The sequence below is a fragment of the Acinonyx jubatus genome, chromosome A1 (assembly GCF_027475565.1).
Source record: "Acinonyx jubatus isolate Ajub_Pintada_27869175 chromosome A1, VMU_Ajub_asm_v1.0, whole genome shotgun sequence".
Classification (NCBI taxonomy): Eukaryota; Metazoa; Chordata; class Mammalia; order Carnivora; family Felidae; genus Acinonyx; species Acinonyx jubatus.
In genome coordinates, this window is record NC_069380.1 from 182,516,319 (window position 1) to 182,533,130 (window position 16,812).

Genomic DNA, 16,812 nt, shown 5'->3' on the forward strand with positions numbered 1-16,812 from the left:
CCCCAGCTATTATTTCTATAATCTTAATGTGGGAAAAGCTTTATAAAGATAAAAACAAACAAAACAAGGGAAAAAAGATGGAGAGTTTTGCATCTGTGCAAATAAATACACATACATCAATTGATAGATTTAAAAAAGAAAAGGTTTAAGTCAAAAGACAGACTGTGATACATGGCCAAGAATCTTAATTCGCAGGATTGTCATAAATACAGAAAGATAGATATCCAAGTAGGAAAAAAAAAGACAAAGATTAGGAATAGTCAATTTGCAGGAAAAAAAAATTACAAATTAGAATTAAATATGACAATATGGGGAAATAGGCATTCTTTTCTACTACTAAACACTGTAATAATTGACATGTTTCTGGAAGTATGTATCTAAGGCACTAGAGTGCCCCATACTCTCTAGTCTAGTAATTCTACTTCTAGGAATCTTTCTAAAGAAATAACTAAGGTTGTGGGCAAGGCTGTTTCATACAGTGATACCCATTATCGTGTTTATATTAGCCAATAAGCAGCCTCAAAGTTAAATGATAGCTGGACAAGCATAGAATATATGAAAACTTACCATTCTTTCATCCAAACCAAAGTTCTTGAAGCACCTACTTTGTGTCAGGCACTGTGCTGGGCCCTGAGAATACCCAACCTGTACCCTTATGAGGCTTCAAGTCTAGTGGGAGAGACAAAACAATAAACAAAGCACACAGGAATAAAAAACTACAACTATGATCAGTGCCCAGAAGGGGACCACTAAGCAAAGGAAACATCCAGTGGAGAATAAAAAAGTCAGCAGATCAAAAATGGTTCCCAAAGGCAAGGAGATTCAGAGTAGAGTTCTGAAGAAGAAAGGCGTTCTTTGGGTAAAAGAAGGACAGTTCAGGCAAAGAAAACAGCACACACAAAGTTATCCTTCACATGAAGAAAGTATATGGATGTAAAAAAAAAAAAAAAAAAAGAATATCTACGAAAGAATATGCATTTTATCCTTTTTTATCTACACACACACACATAACACACAAACTACAAGGACTATCAAATTATTAATAGTAGTTATCTCTGGTTGGGTGATGTTTGTCCCTACCAACACTGCCTCCTTTTGTCCCCATTTTCTCTTTTATTTCTTTGTGTATTAATTTTGTAAATATGAAAAAAAAAAGTATGAAATAGGACAGAAAGCTGTATGGTTGCTTCCAATACTACCCTATTTCCATGTGTACAATGTTGTGTTATCCAAGCCAATCCTATCTCCAGCCAGGTCTTAAGTTGCCCTTTTAAGTAGAGAAAAAGTTAAGAGAAGGTATAAACTCCAGAGTAAGCTGTGTTTCCTTACTTGCATATCTTTAGTTACAAATGACTATTTACCTGTCAGTTGGGTTGAGAACACCCATAGGTTTTCCTTTGAAGTGAACCTCTTGGATTTAAAGAGATTTTTTTAAGCTGTTGAAGGTTTGCTTGATCTAAAGTCTCAGAGACGTTTGAAGTTGTGACTTAATGGAAGATTATTTTTATTCATAGTGATCAAGCAGTTAATGAGATAAAGTAGTGAGGAGACAAGCTTAATAGAATATGTGGTTGCACCGCACGTTAATCTTTATAAAGGCAGAATGAAAATAACAGGAAACCAGGAAGAAACTGGGACAGATGGCTGAACAGCTCAAAGATAGGAAAAACAACTCTTCCCTGCACAGAGCTTTCAAAAGCAAAACCTGACTCATGTTGAGTTCAATAGATAAAAAGGTGATGGAGAATAGGAAGATGGGAAGCCAGGACTAAAATTTTTCTGGTGGCTGTTCTCTTGAGACCTTCCTCTAACCCTTTCTCAATCCCTTCCCCAACCCTTCACCAAAGGCCAAAATGCACCTGGAGCAGCTACAAGTTTTCAATATGGGAGGAACATAAACAGTAAAGAAAGTCACCATCTGCCTCAATCGTCCATTATGCACCATTTTAACCTCCATAAATTATAACAAGATGAGGGGCATTTTCAGCCTGAGCAGACTCAGCAGCAATAAAGGGAGGCCACTAGGGAAGCAGATGGCAAAAGAGGGGAAGAGAATGGCACTTCCATTTACTCTCCATGTTGTTTCAGTATCATTATTTTTATTTATTTAGCTATTTTTTTTTTAAAGTAGGCTCCACATCTAGCATGGAGCCCAACATGGGACTTGAACTTATGACCCTGAGATCAAGACCTGCACTGAAATCAAGAATCAGATCCTTAACGGACTGAGCCACCCAGGCACACTCATTGAGTATCATTGTTTGCTGTTGTTGTTGTTCTTTGGTTGTTTTTTGGGCCAAAGGAAAAAAATTCTGGCTACCTAATTATCCACTTAAGTCAGAAAACTGATAAAGCCTGATTAGCCACAGAACAGAAAAGAAAATTCCTCATTAAAAGGTATTCCTTTTAGGGGCATCTAGGTTGCTTAGTCGGTTAAGTGTCTGACTCGATTTCAGCTCAGGTCCTGATTTCATGGCTTCGTGGGATTGGGCTCCATGCTAACAGCTGGGAGCATGCCTGCCTGGGATCCCTCTCTCTCTACCCCTCCCCTATGCTCTCTGTCTCTGTCTCTCAAAATAAATAAATATTTGAAAAAAAAAAAACTAAAAGGTACTCTTTTTAACCCACTAACATGGAGGTAGAGCCAAATATGAATACCTTTTAGTATTTAAAGTGGCCAGTGGAATCCATTTTGGAAAACTGGCAAAGCTACATTTCCCAGTGGGTCTTCTGAAGGCCATCTGCATCTTAACTCTTTTAGGATGCTTTCTTAAAGTGCAGATTCTCAGGCCCACCCCAACTATTGATTCGTTTGCACCCAGGTATCTGCACTTTTCAAACATTTTATACATACTTACATTCTGTACCTTATATCCAATGTCTAAAGTCCTTGAGAGTCTATATTTCTGCTAGGTCTTATTACAAATGGATTTGGGAACTGGAGTTAATGTTAGACGGGGCTTTATTTCTAGAATCCACAGACCCTTGGGCAGAGGGCACATAACTACAAGGAAACATCCTTTGGCTTCTGCCCTTGGTGCTTCAGTTCCACAATCTCAGGAGCTTAGAGTTAATTTCACAGCTGGGGTCTTTGTAAACCACTAAGAGGGTTAGGCTCCTTGTCCCTTCCCTTGGTCAATGGTAGATTTGTCTTTTGGTCTGACTTTTTAATGAGGAAAAATGCCCTTTATGAGAAGTGGATATACAGGAGGTCGCGGGTCTGATTCTACACCTTGGGTGAGCCACAGACATTGTCTTCTGTCTGCTTCTAGCCTAAAACATTCTACTATATATTATTGTCCCTCAAGGCAGCTGTGTCTTTAGCACCCAATTACCTCTCTGAGTCACTTCTTCCTCTTCCAGTTTCTGGCCCTAGAAATTTTCATTTCTTGATCACAAGCTCAGTTATGCATTTATAATGACGTTGGATATACTTTATCCAACATTTCTAGGAGTTGTGTAGCGGGAGGGTTTTTCGGGCTCTGTTGCCTTATGTATTGCTGGAAATAGAAGTTCTGGAAACTGCATTCTTAGCAAGCACCACAAATGACTCTTATCTACACACTAAAATTTGAGGATATTGTAACCTCAGCAAGTAATGAGACTTTATAGTTGTATAACAGCAGTTTATAAAATGTTTTCCTATTTATTTATTTATTTATTTCATTTCATCCTTGCAACAACCTTGCAAAATAAGCGGGACTGGTATTTTTATTCTCAGCTTCCTGATGATAAAGCCTAATCAGGCTAAGTTTCTTGCCCAAAGATATAAAAGTAGTTAAAGAGCAAAAATGAGGACTAGACCCCAGATATTCTACTTGACCTATTACATCATGCTACATTGTTGCCAAGGTGGTAATTTAAAGAGATCATTATCTATCACATGATGCAAACAATATCTTTCCACATCAATTAGAAGGCAGAAGGGTCAAATATTCTTTGGAGTCTCTCAGTCTGTGTTTTCCTTCTCTGTGTATGTCAAACACTGCAGATCTACTCTATGGTTAACAGACACCAATTGAAAACATATGGCACCTGGAATAGGGGCGCCTGGGTGGCTCAGTCAGTTGAGCATCCAACTCTTGATTTTGGCTCAGGTGATGATCCCAGGGTCATGGACTCGAATCCCACGTCAGGCTCCACACTAAATCTGAAGCCTGCTTAAGATTCTCTCTCTCTCTTCCTCTGCCCCTCTTTCCTGCTCACACTCTCTCTCTCTCCCTCTAAACTAAAAATAAAAACTTGGGGTGCTGGGTGGCTCAGTTGGTTGGGTGTCCCACTTCGGCCCAGGTCACGATTTCACAGCTGGTGGGTTTGTGCCCCGCGTCGGGCTCTGTGCTGACAGCTCAGAGCCTGGAGCCGGATTTGGATTGTGTCCCCCTCTCTCTCTGCTCCTCCCCTGCTCACACTCTGTGTGTGTCTCTCTTTCAAAAATAAATGAACATTAAAAAATAAAATAAAAAAATAAAAATAAAAACTTAAAATAAAAATGTAATTTCTTTTAAAAAACATACGGTACCTGAAACTAATATAACATTGTATGTCAATTATATGCCAAGAATAAATTTTAAAAATAAATTAAAAACAAAAATAAAATGTATGGCAATAACTTTTTTTAATGTTTACTTACTTTTGAGAGAGAGAGCAGGCACAAGCAAGTGAGGGAGAGAGGGGCAGAGAGACAGGGGGCAGAGGATCTGAAGCAGGCTCTGCACTGACAACAGAGAGCCCAACGCGGGGCTGGAATTCACAAACTGTGAGATCATAACCTGAGCTAAAGCTGGATGCTTAACTGACTGAGCCACCCCAGGCACCCTTAGCAATTACTTTTTAAATGATCTCTATAGTAGATTTACATTACTTATAAGAGCACCCATTAATTTTTTTTTCAATATATGAAATTTATTGTCAAATTGGTTTCCATACAACACCTAGTGCTCATCCCAAAAGGAGAGCACCCATTAATTTTAATAATCATCCTTCAACTTTGTAAGAAACTTATGTTGCTGGGTCAATGCATGGTCCCTGCAAGGGCTCTTCTGCAGCAGGAACCTCTCCTATCTTTTACTGGCTCCTGAGGAGTTGAAGACCCTGATTGAAACATTTATCCTATTCCCTACACTCCAGATCATAGGCATTATTTGAATATTAGGATCAATTTTCAGGCCATCTGAGAGTCAGTGGGCAGCCAACCATTCTTCAGGGCTCGTGGTCCATGCAGTTGTGGGCTCACAAGGAGACCTCAGTCATATCACTGTTTCTGGGTCATTTCTCTCACAACCACATTAATTCCACAAACAATTGAGCACCTACAGTGTGCCTGAAAACAAACTAGACACTGTTTCATAGCCAGCCTGTATTGTAATATGGGGAAATTTTACTATGGAATTAACACTGCAATTCAAGATTGCTTCAAAGGGCCTTTTAAGCAAACAATCATCCAACTAAAATATTTTTCGGCTCTGTCCAGTGTTAACAGTCTTCCCTTTCTACTTGGAGTTATCCTCCTTTCCTCCTATCTTTAGGGCTTACAGAGAATAAATGTCTTCCCTATAGAAGACATGCCAAGAATTTTTTCAGAAGCACAAATTGCCATGAAAACTTAAAAGAATTTGTTTAAAGGGAAGTTAATTAATTTTATTTTAGAGTTGTTGTTCAAATGTCTTTGAAATTGCTGCCTTTTTCCCTTTAGGGACAAGCTGATTTCCTTTAGTCCCTTCAGCACATGGTAATTTACATGATGAGAAAATATTTTATCTGCATTAATATTCTAGAACATGACTAGTCTATATAGTCAGAAAGACAATTGGGTTAGCCAGTAAGCCTAAGTATCTATTAGTGAGAGGGTAAGAGAACCCACAAGTGTACATCTATTCAACAGAAAACTCAAGTACCATCTAAAAAAATGAGGTGAACTTATATTGACTATACCAACATGGAAAGCTCAAGTTATATCATTAAGTGAGAAAAATTAAATTAGAAAACAAGCCATAAGGTTTCATCCCATCCATATAAATGTTAGAAAGAGGTCAATATTGAGAAAGGAAAAGGAAAATCAAGAAGGCAAGAAGCTCTCATTTTTAAAAAATTCAAGAATACATTACTGAAGGAGAAATATGTGAAGGCATTCAGGCATAATATTTTTAACAATTATAACTAAGCCATCAAATACTCCCTACGTGATTATCATTGTGATTGTCTTCTAAAATTATCAGATAAGGAGACAATTCCACACTTCTCCTTGTAAAAATGCTTTGGTTGTCTTTTTTCACATATGGAAATCAAAGAATAATTTTAGTAATTGTTAACGTGTGTTGAGCTCTTACAAGGATCCAGTCGCAGTGGTAGTTGTAAAAGTGTTAGCCAAAAAGGAAAAGAAAAAGAAGAGCACTAAAGTCCAATATCTATAGGTCATAGCTGCTCCAGAATTTCTATACAGGCAGAGACTAAAGGAAGCAATCTGAAAGAAGGTTGGGCTTGAGCTCTACTTTCAGAGAATTTATAAATTGAGAAAACTCCAATGGACCATATTTTAAAAATGGTAAGAGGGTGAATAACTAATTGAATGGGGGTAGACCAACCCCTTTGGTGCTTCCGAAGTCCTGTGATAGGAAAATTCCCAATGGAAAAGAAACTACCTCTGGGTCTGGCTCTGAGAGAGAAAATTGGATTTTATCTGGTAGAAAATTCTAGAAACCTCAGAAGGTTTCAAAATGGAAGCATTTCTAGTGGCATAACATCTATAATGCCATGGATATAGCAACAACCTGATTCCTTCCTTTCAAAAGTATATATAAATCGTATCTAATTACACATGACCAACAGCTTAATTGTCCTCTACTCCAGTTCTTCTCAACCTGTCTGTGGTAAAGGACAAGTCTGGTTTTATTTCTTTGTTTATTAACTGCCATTCCATTAGAGGTTGATGATGATAAGTAGCTTGAACTATACGTGATTCATCATGTGAGTGTGACAACACCTGGATAGATGAGACCCTGATTAACAAAAAGAATCCACTGACCACTTGATTGGATGTCAGGGCAGTGACAAATTGCTGTAAAAATTTCTAAATGCTAATTCCCAATTTCTATTCTTTTCTTGACCTAGACCAGTAACAAACAGTACTGGTCTACATACTACAACTTAAGTAACACTAGTAAAAAGCATATAGATCCTATCTCAGTCAGTAGTACAAAACAGCTTCAAATCAGGGACTGGTCAAAAAAGAGACTTTTTAAAAATGTTTAATGTTTTTATTTATATTTGAGAGAGAGAGAGAGCTAACAGGGGAGGGACAGGGAGAGCAGGAGAGAGAGAACCCCGCACTGTCAGCACAGAGCCCAATGAGGGGCTTGAACCCATGAACCGTGAGATTGTGACCTAAGCTGAAATCAAGTTGGACACTTAACTGACTGAGCCACCCAGGCGCCCCCCAAAATAGATGTATTTAAACAAAAGACATAAACAATTTATGCACAGAAGATAAAACATAGACAATCGAGGTAAAAATGTCCTATTGCTCCTCTTTTACACTTTTTGCCTAGTTTAATTGACAAGCATCTTGACACAGCAAAGCAATCTATTTCAAAAACTGCTACCGTTTGCAACTACTTATCTTTGTGAGTTATAATTTTCTCAATATTGTGCAATCAAAATAAGATAAATTAGACACTGAGACTGGAAAAATAATACTGGCCAACACTGCTGCAAAGACGCTCTATGGAAAATTTTAAATTCCACTATAAAACACATGACCCCAGTAGAGATTTACAATATACAGTAGACGTGAAACAGCTTGCAGAAATTAGTTGGATTAACCTTTCAGGGGATTGTGAGTTATTTAAACCACAAATCTCATTCTTTACATTATATCAAGGAACATGCTGATTTACATTTTGAGAAATGCTGGAGAAGACCCTTCGTAAGGTACCTTGTCATTTCTAATGCCACAAACTTCCTGAATCCCTATATTGCTAATGCAGGTAACTTAACATTTCATTACCCATTCCATCCCTCCCCAACATGCATACTTTTTAAATGCATCCAAAATTTTTATTTTCTGTCTGGGAATGAAAGACATCTAAGGCCTTGCATTTCCAGTATTGACAATCAGAGCTTTGATTTGGAGCCCAATTTACCAGTTCCAAGACAACTAGCTATCGTGCCTACGAGTACAACACATACAAACTGTTTTGAGATATGGATGCTGGAGAGTTGACTAGAATCACACATTAGCTGAGGGACTCAGTCTTCTAGCTCATGACCCAGTGAATAGAATTCAGATCTGTACTTTAGCCAAAGTAAATTTTAGTGCATTAATGGGCTCATACAATCACCTGAGGATACTGAAAGCAAAACTGTTAAATCTCTCATTGCCAGATTTCTGTGAAACAATGGTGAACTCCCTTCTGCCCAAAGACCTATGTAACAACACTAAAGCTCAAAGCAAATTGGGTGAAGCTTATCCGTTTGATCCTGTCAAACAGGGTTTCTCAACTTGAGAGCCCCAACCATTTCATGGGAAGTCCCTTGTTAAAAATGCAGCATCCTTTGGATTGTGGTGATAATAGGACAACTGCATGAATAACTGAAAAATCATTGAAATGTACACTTTCACTGCATTAATTGAGTAGTATATAAATTGCACTTCAATAAGTAGGTTAAAATGAAAAAAAATTGAAAATTCAGCTCCTGGGTCCCATGTCTAGAGATTCAAAAGCACTAGATGTGTGACAGTGTTTAGGAATTCACAGTTTTTTGCAAAGAACCTGGTAATCCTTCTGAGAATCAATGTTTAGGCTACATGTTCTGAATTATATCTTGGAGTTAAGCAGGACCGTCAGAAAGCAACATTTGTCTGGATTACACATGAACTTATTTGAGTAGCTGTCATCAAGGAATGCCACCAGAAGGGAATGCTCTTCATTTGCTTTAGGATGTTACGGTATCATTCAATACACTTTATAAGGAGGAAGAGGAATTACCATTTGGTCACAGCTCTCAGTGAGCTCTCAACTGATAACAATAAGACAGGCAGTAAAAACAAACAAACAAAAACATAATACCTTTAGGTTAGTAATTTTTAAAACATAAAAACAATAGGGGCACCTTGCTTGGGTGGCTCAGTCAGTTAAGCGTGTGACTTCAGTTCAGGTCATGATATCACAGTTTGTGAGTTCAAGGCCCATGTTGGGCTCTGTGCTGACAGCTTAGAGTATGGAGCCTGCTTCAGATTCTGTATCTCCCTCTCTCTCTGCCCCTCCCTTGTTCTCTCTCTCTCTCTCTCAAAAATAACATTAAAAAATTAAAAAAATAGAAGATAAACATAATTTCCTTATGCAAATCTATAACTTATGACTAAATAGGACTAAAAAAGGCATCAAGAGGTGCCTGGATGGCTCAGTTGGTTGAGCATCCAACTCCTGATTTTGGCTCAGGTCATGATCCCAGTGCTTAAGATTCTCTCTCTCTCTCTCTCTCTCTCTCTCTCTCTCTCCCTCTGCCCCTCTCCCCCACTCATCCACTCTCTCTCTCTCTCTAGAATAAAAAAAATTTTTTTTAATTAAAAAAAATAAGGGTGCCTGGGTAGCTCAGTCAGTTAAGCTTCCAACTTTGGCTCAGGACATGACCTCACAGTTTGTGAGTTCAAGCCTCACATCAGGCTCTCTGCTGTCAGGATAGAGTCCACTTCAGATCCTTTGTCCCCCTCTCTTTCTGCCCCTGCCCCTGCCTCAAAAATTAAAAAAAAAAAATTAATAAAATAAAATAAATAAAAATAAAGGGTTTGCAAACTAAATCCAATAACATCAGTTCCCTACTTCACATCATACAAAAATAGTAATTCAGAAATAGATCACAGACCTACATATAAATCTTAAAATTATGAAGCTTCTAGAAGAAACCAGGAGAAAATCTTTACAACCTCAAGGTGGACAGAAATGTTTAGATAGATAGAACATATAAGACACCAGTCGTTAGAAGAAAAAAACATAATAAATTGGATATCAGAATTAAACAATTCTGCTTTTTGAAGACATTTTTAAAAACAAAAAAGCAAGTCACAGGCTGGTAGAGAATATTTCCCAAACATATACCAAATAAAGGACTTGTAGCCAGAATATACATAAAGAACACCACAACTCAAGCATAAGAAAATAATCCAATTTTTAAAATAGGCCAAAACTTTGTGCATACACTTCATGAAGAAGTACAAATAGCTGAGAAGCAGAGGAAAGATGGAACACATCATTAGTCATCAGGAAAATGCAAATTAAAACCATAATGAGTTATCACTATACACAGAGTAGAATGGTTAAAATTTCAAAGATGATCATACCAAGTAGAGCCAAGGATGTGGAGCAAATGCAACTCCACATGGATTGCAGATGGGAACAGAAAACAGGACATCCAGTTTAGAAAACAGCTTGGCAGTTTTTCTTTAATTACACATTCACCTATAATATGACACAGCCATTCTATTCCTACGTGTTCACTCAAGAAAAATAAAAACATATCCATACAAAGATCTACACATGGATATTCCTAAGTAGAAAGAGAAAGGAGAGGAGGAAGAAGAGGAGGAAGAGGAGGAGGAGGAGGAGGAAGAGGGGAAGGAGGGGAAGGGGAAGTGGAAGGAAAAGAAGAAATGAGAATCAGAGTATAGTCGGGAGACAGGTATGAAAAACCTTACAAGGTTTTCATACATAAAATTCAGACTTTTTCCTGAGGACAACATCTTGGGGCTGTGAAGAGTTTTATGCAGGGGGAAGGAACCACTAGATTTGTGTTGTGGCAAGTTCACTCTGGCTGCCGAGGATTGGCAAGAGTAAGCAAGGCCACAAACTCTGTCCAAACTGTGAATACACTCTTCAAACATCTTAAAGGTAGCTACTACCAGAACAATAACAAGCGCAAATCAACAAGTTTAATTAGCAAAAATCATATTCTGCCTTTTGTGAAAAAAGGAAGTTATGCAAATAGGAAACATGATAACAGTTTGTGAAATAAGGATTTAAAGGATCTAGTGAATGATGAATTTATTAGGAGCCCACAGTGGGCGATAGCTAGTAGAAAGCTATTAGGAGATTATAAATTGAAAAAAAAAAAAGATAAAAGAAAAAAAGAAAATCTTCTGGCCTCTCTGATAGCATGCTAGATTATTTTGTCCTGTTTTGAACACTGTAGCTGTTTTAAGAGGTGACATTAGCCATTAGCACCAAGAGAGCTGGGAGTGGAGGGGCAGACAGCCATAAATTTTTTGATTTCCCATTGAGAGGCAAAATCTATGTTCCTTTTCCTTGCATCTGAGTGGGCTCTAAGACTTCTTTGATCGATAGAACATAACTGACTCTAACAGTTGTTAGGCTCAGACTTTAAGGCACCTGGCAGCCTCTACTTCTTCCGTCTTTGTGAACTGAACTACCATGTAACGTGTCCATCTTGCCCTGAGGCCACCATGCTGTGAGGAAGCCCAAGCTAGACAAGGGAATGGCTTTCTGGAGAAAAAGAAGCCCAGCCAATCTCAAGCCATTTCAGGCCCCAGACATTCAAATCATCTGAGACCAGATTCAGACATGTGGGTGATGAAACCATTTTGGACAGCCAGCCCAAGTCAAGCCAACCCCACTTACAATTTGATTGCAACCACTTGAGAGACTCAAGCAAGAACCAGCTGATTGAGATATGATAATGATATAATCATCATTTTATATATTATTATATCGTATATAAGTATTAATGTAATAGAAAGTGGTTTTATTCATTCAGTGTGTTACACAATAAAGAACTAAAACATGAGGTTCCTTTCTTACCAGCCATTTCCTGCCACTTGAGTTATGATTAAAGGAACAAACTGTATTTCGCCTGGACAATGGAATAGTTTAGAAAAGTATAACAACCATCCACAAATATTTGAAACTCTGGCATGTGAGCTCAAGAACAGCTTTATTCTCCAAAGGACAGATCTAAGACCAAGACCAGATGTTACAGGAAGTGGCAAACATCACAGTTCCTAGACAGAAGAATGTGCCAGTTATCACTGTGGTACAAGAATGAAAACAGCATCATTGTGATATCAGAAACAATGTCTCTGGACATGTTCAAATGGGCACATGTGATGTCCGGTCAGGCTGGGTGTTGAAAATGAGCCTAAAGTAAGGTAAAAAACTAGAAGTATGGCCAGGTTGCTGTGATCCTACTGTGTGATTCAGAAAGGTAACAACTGACTTTATAGGCATGTGTCTGAACTAAAGGTAGCCTAGCTATGCTCATTTCTATTCCTAAAATACTAACTCAGGAGGCAATCAAAATTATAGCCCTGACTCCAATTTACACTATGCTTATACAAAACTAATTCCTTAGAAATTTTACACGTATTCTATTTGTAGGATGTTCATCGCACAAACACTACTAGAAACGTCTTCCGGTATTTAAAAACAAAAACAACTTTGTGGAAACGCTTTCGGACTGAAAAGGATCATCCTCCACTGCCATGTCTGCCACCTGCATTTGATAATCTCTTTCCTACACTTGATAATCCAGACTCTGCATTAATTTTACAGTATTTTTTGTACCACATAAAACTCTAAAAGGTCTTATCATTGTTTTACTGATGAAGAAACTGAAGCACAGAAAGGTTAAGTACATTGCCCAAACACACAGCCAATAAATCCTACACTCTTACCCAGCTGGCCAATTGTTCAGGTAGACTGAGGAATCCTTCACACGGAAAGCAGTGACTTCCTTTTAAGTGAGAAGTTCCTTGGAAGCTCCAGCCAGACCTATTCCTTTGTTTCCAGGAATGCCCTTATTTAACTATCAAAGGGGATGTCAATTTGTTGTGTTACAGAAAAGAAAACAAACTGAGGATAAAGTACCTCTCTTGTCTATGGAGAGATGCAATTATCTGGGGACTCCTGGGTAAACTTTAAGACAAAAAATATTTACAACTTCCCACATCTTCTTTCCCCAAAAACAGGTTACTTCACAAATCAGACAAATACGATATAGCACAGGGCCACCTCAGTGAAATCTAGAAAGTAAATTGTATTGGCCCAAGGAAAACAAAGAATTATTAAAGTTAATCATTATTGTTCCTGTCCATTAAACAAACAAACAATAACAACAGTAAAAACTTTAAGAAAGAACCTGCCCTAGAAATCAGATAAACAAAATACACTGCTGCTATATTCTGGAGTCACTTTACCAAATAAGGCAGCCTCTGCATATCTAATCAGAAAGATATAAAAATTCATTCACTTGGGTCTCCAGTTTAGGTTTATCAGCAATGTACTGATATTAAAAAGTACTAAGAGAACAATAAATTGGAATACTTAATGTATTTACAAACCATCTCTGGATCTTTCTTGATTTGTGAGGGCACAGTGGGCAGGGGTAACGTTGAGTGGTTGGATACAGTTATTTGTGAGGATGATTTCTGCAGAGGTGTGGACCAAATGACCCTTCAAGGTGGTTTGGTGTCTTTCGAGTACACAAGCTGTGTTTATATCCAATCCCAGATCAGACAAGCTTCACTAACCACAGAAGTTTGGGACAAGAGCCAGTTGCAACCCACATATCCCTGCGGTCCTCCTGCCTTCTGGCAAACTCCAGGACCAGATTGGAAAATCTGTGCCCAGTTTGGGGGCCAAGTTTGGTATGATCTGGGGATGATTTATATGGCTTTGGTTGGAGTCCACATGATATGCGCTACTTTGGCCAAGTTGAGCTTTAGAGTTTCTGACTCATTTGAAATAAAACGTATCAGGTGGAGACAGATGGGCTCCCCAACAGGGATCAGAGGGGTCTCCTCCAAATCCTGTGGGACACCAAGACAACCGAATTTCCCACCTCCCTACTCAAAGGTCCAAAACAACATGCAATACAGGTGGCATCAGGGTGAAGGAGTTGGATGTACAAGTGTTTCCCAGGATTCGCCAAAAATAGAAATAAATAGCTTTTAATTTCTGAAGGGAAAAAGGCTGGATTGATTTTACAGACTCTTCCTCTAAACAGCAATTTACATGCTGAAACTGTAAAGCTGAGGGTAAAATATCCCTTCCTGGTGATTTGAAATCCGTTGATTAATTCCAAGTTGATGACCTTGTTCCCCTACAACAATAGAACTTTAATTCATCTCACTCAGGCTGCCTCTAACTAGTTTTCAACAATCACGAAACAACCAGCAAGTAGTGGCTGTTGGTGGATAGAATCCCTATTAATAAATACAAATTAAATGAAGCATATCAAAAGAACCTATTCCTACTACCAGACCAAATAGGATTTTCTTTGAATTTAAGAGCAAAATACTTCCCCATAGGAAGAATCTCAGATACTGTAAGGCAACTCTGTCCAGTAAAAACAAAACGCAAGCCACAAATTCAAGCTACTAAGTTATTTTTAAAATTTATACTAGTCACATTAAAAAAAAAAAGAACAGGTGAGGGGCGCCTGTGTTATGCCCAGAATTCGTGATCCCCAAATACCGCCAGGGAGCCGAGTCCGATGTAAAAGCAAAAGAGCCTTTATTCGAGCTAGCTCCAGCTCAATCCCCTACCTGCACCGACGCAGCGGTGAGATACTGGAGAGAGAGAGCGAGTTTCAAAAGCACAAAGGTTTTATTAGGGCCTAGGGGCAGTTGATGAGGTAATGGCTGTGGCCTCAGCCGATTGGCTGGGGAAGGGTCGTGGCCTCGGCCGATTTGCTGGGGAAGGGTCAGAGTCCTGTTACGCAGGTCGCTGGGCGTGTTTTGATCAGGAAGTTTGAACGGGTGAGCTGGAGGTTACCCAAGGGGAGGAGGCGCGATCTGAGGTTTCTGCGATTTTCCCGGAAAAGGGGTCATGTCGGGGACATAGTCACTCAAGGTGGAGGACACAGAACAAGATTGAGTCGGCTGGCGTAGGCCCGCCCTTTCTCCTGGGTGGCTCAGTCGGTGAAGGATCTGACTTAGGCTCAGGTCATGATCTCACCGTTTGCGGGTCCGAGCCCCACACTGGGCTCTGTGCTAACAGCTCAGAGCCTGGAGCCTGCTTCAGATTCTGTGTCTCCCTCTCTCTCTCTCTCTCTCTCTCTCTCTCTCTCTCTAAAAAATAAATAAACATTAAAAAAAAAATTAGTGAATACAGAGTACTTGGAATTACATCTGGCATGTCATACTAATCAACAAGTCAGAAGAGGCTGATTAGAAATACCTTAAGGCAAGGACTATTCCTTATTCATCACTGTAAGTTCCAGGACCTAGAACAGTTCTGGTACCTGGAAGGTGGTCAATGAACATTCTCCTTTAAGTTGTAAAGGGTGGTAGGGGACGCCTGGGTGGCTCAGTGGGTCAAGCACCTGACTTTGACTCAGGTCATGAGCTCACAGTTCTTGAGTTCGAGCCCTGCATCGGGCTCTCTGCTGTCAGCGCAGACAGAGCATGCTTCAGATCCTCTGTCTCCCTCTCTCTCTGCCTTCCCACCCTCTCAAAAATAAACATTAAAAAAAAAATAATAAAAAGAGTGTGATGTGCTGCCCAGATCCAACTTTCAGAAATAAAAGGAATTTTGCCCAAGCTACTGGGAGTGCTGCCAGCAAATAGCCCTCAACTATCATCTCCCTTTGGGGACTGCTCAAACTAAAAACCAAAGGCTGGCTAAAAAGCAAGCACCTTTTCCAAGGTTGTTTGTTTATATGACAGGGCAGGCTTCTTCCTCCTTAGGAAAGACAGCACCAAAAAGCCATTCTTGCTCCAGAGGCGCTCTTTCTTATGTATGTATCCTTGGGCATGCATTGTGGATCTCCCCCTACCCCATCCCACTTCTTTCCCCTCCATTCCACAGGTGTTGACCCCCAAAGCATCCCTAACATCCTCCCTGTTAATACACAAGCCACAGAACACAAGTGGTGATAATAAGAAACAAGAGCTGTCTGTTAACAGAAGAACTAAGACAATGAATAAATAACATTTACCAGTGTTTTCCTAACAATTTCTATTAACCAAGTCACTTGACATGTTGCCTGTATAGGGCACACCATGGATTATAACTCGGAGTCTTCCCACCAGCAGCTCATTTTTTCCAAGACACATAACCAGGCAATGACAGAAGAAACGAGAATAGCTGCAAGCACTGAGACTCTTTCGAGAAAGCCTCTTTCTTCTTTAGGTTATCCAAGACCCACACGCTACAACCAGACGCATTCATGCTGGAGTGAGCCCAAACCACAGAGTTCTCTCGCATCTCGGACTTTCAAATTCTTAAATTTGCCCTTTACTTAAAAAAGTCAATGATTTCACCAAGAAAGTTTGATTAGTTTCTTTTACTTTCTGTAATGAAGTGCCATCCTTTTTACACTTGAAAGGATCTTTGTAATAATGCAACATTGATCTTTTGAATACAGATGAGCTAACCTAGATAATAGGATTTAGAATGAGAAAGACCAGACTGGTTATGATATTTAAGGCTCCAGTGCCATCAAGAGGAATTGTGGCATAAAACATGCTTCCAGAGACACTGATGCCGCATTAATAAATGTAGGATCATGTTTCCTCTTGCACATAGTTTTTATTTTGTTCAACATCTTGAGAGAAGTCAATATGCTGTGTCCCTGGATGTCAATCACCCAGTGCAAAAAAAAAAGGGGGAGGAGAGGGTGGAGATTTAGCTCTGAGATCTGTCTTCTCAAGTCTGCTGCTTTAAGCCACAAAGGTCGAGAACTGGGATTCAAACCTGATACCAGAAAGCAGTTCTGATAAAACTTTAGGGGAAAATGGGAAATCACTGATTCAAAAATTATTTTGCCCCAGACTCAGCTGAAGAACTGAAAAGGGGAGAT

General features: G+C 39.2%; 1 long non-coding RNA gene across 1 annotated transcript in view; it reads right to left on the reverse strand.

Moving 5' to 3' along the window:
* LOC128316487 (uncharacterized) overlaps positions 1-15,032 on the reverse strand; it is an 87,397-nt gene extending 72,365 nt beyond the window's left edge. Inside the window, exons 1-2 of the long non-coding RNA XR_008300460.1 lie at positions 14,555-15,032; positions 12,946-13,030 (exon numbers count right to left, since the gene is read on the reverse strand). This is a non-coding gene — a long non-coding RNA (uncharacterized LOC128316487). The remainder of the gene's footprint in view (positions 1-12,945; positions 13,031-14,554) is intronic.
* Between the last annotated feature and the right edge of the window lie 1,780 nt (positions 15,033-16,812).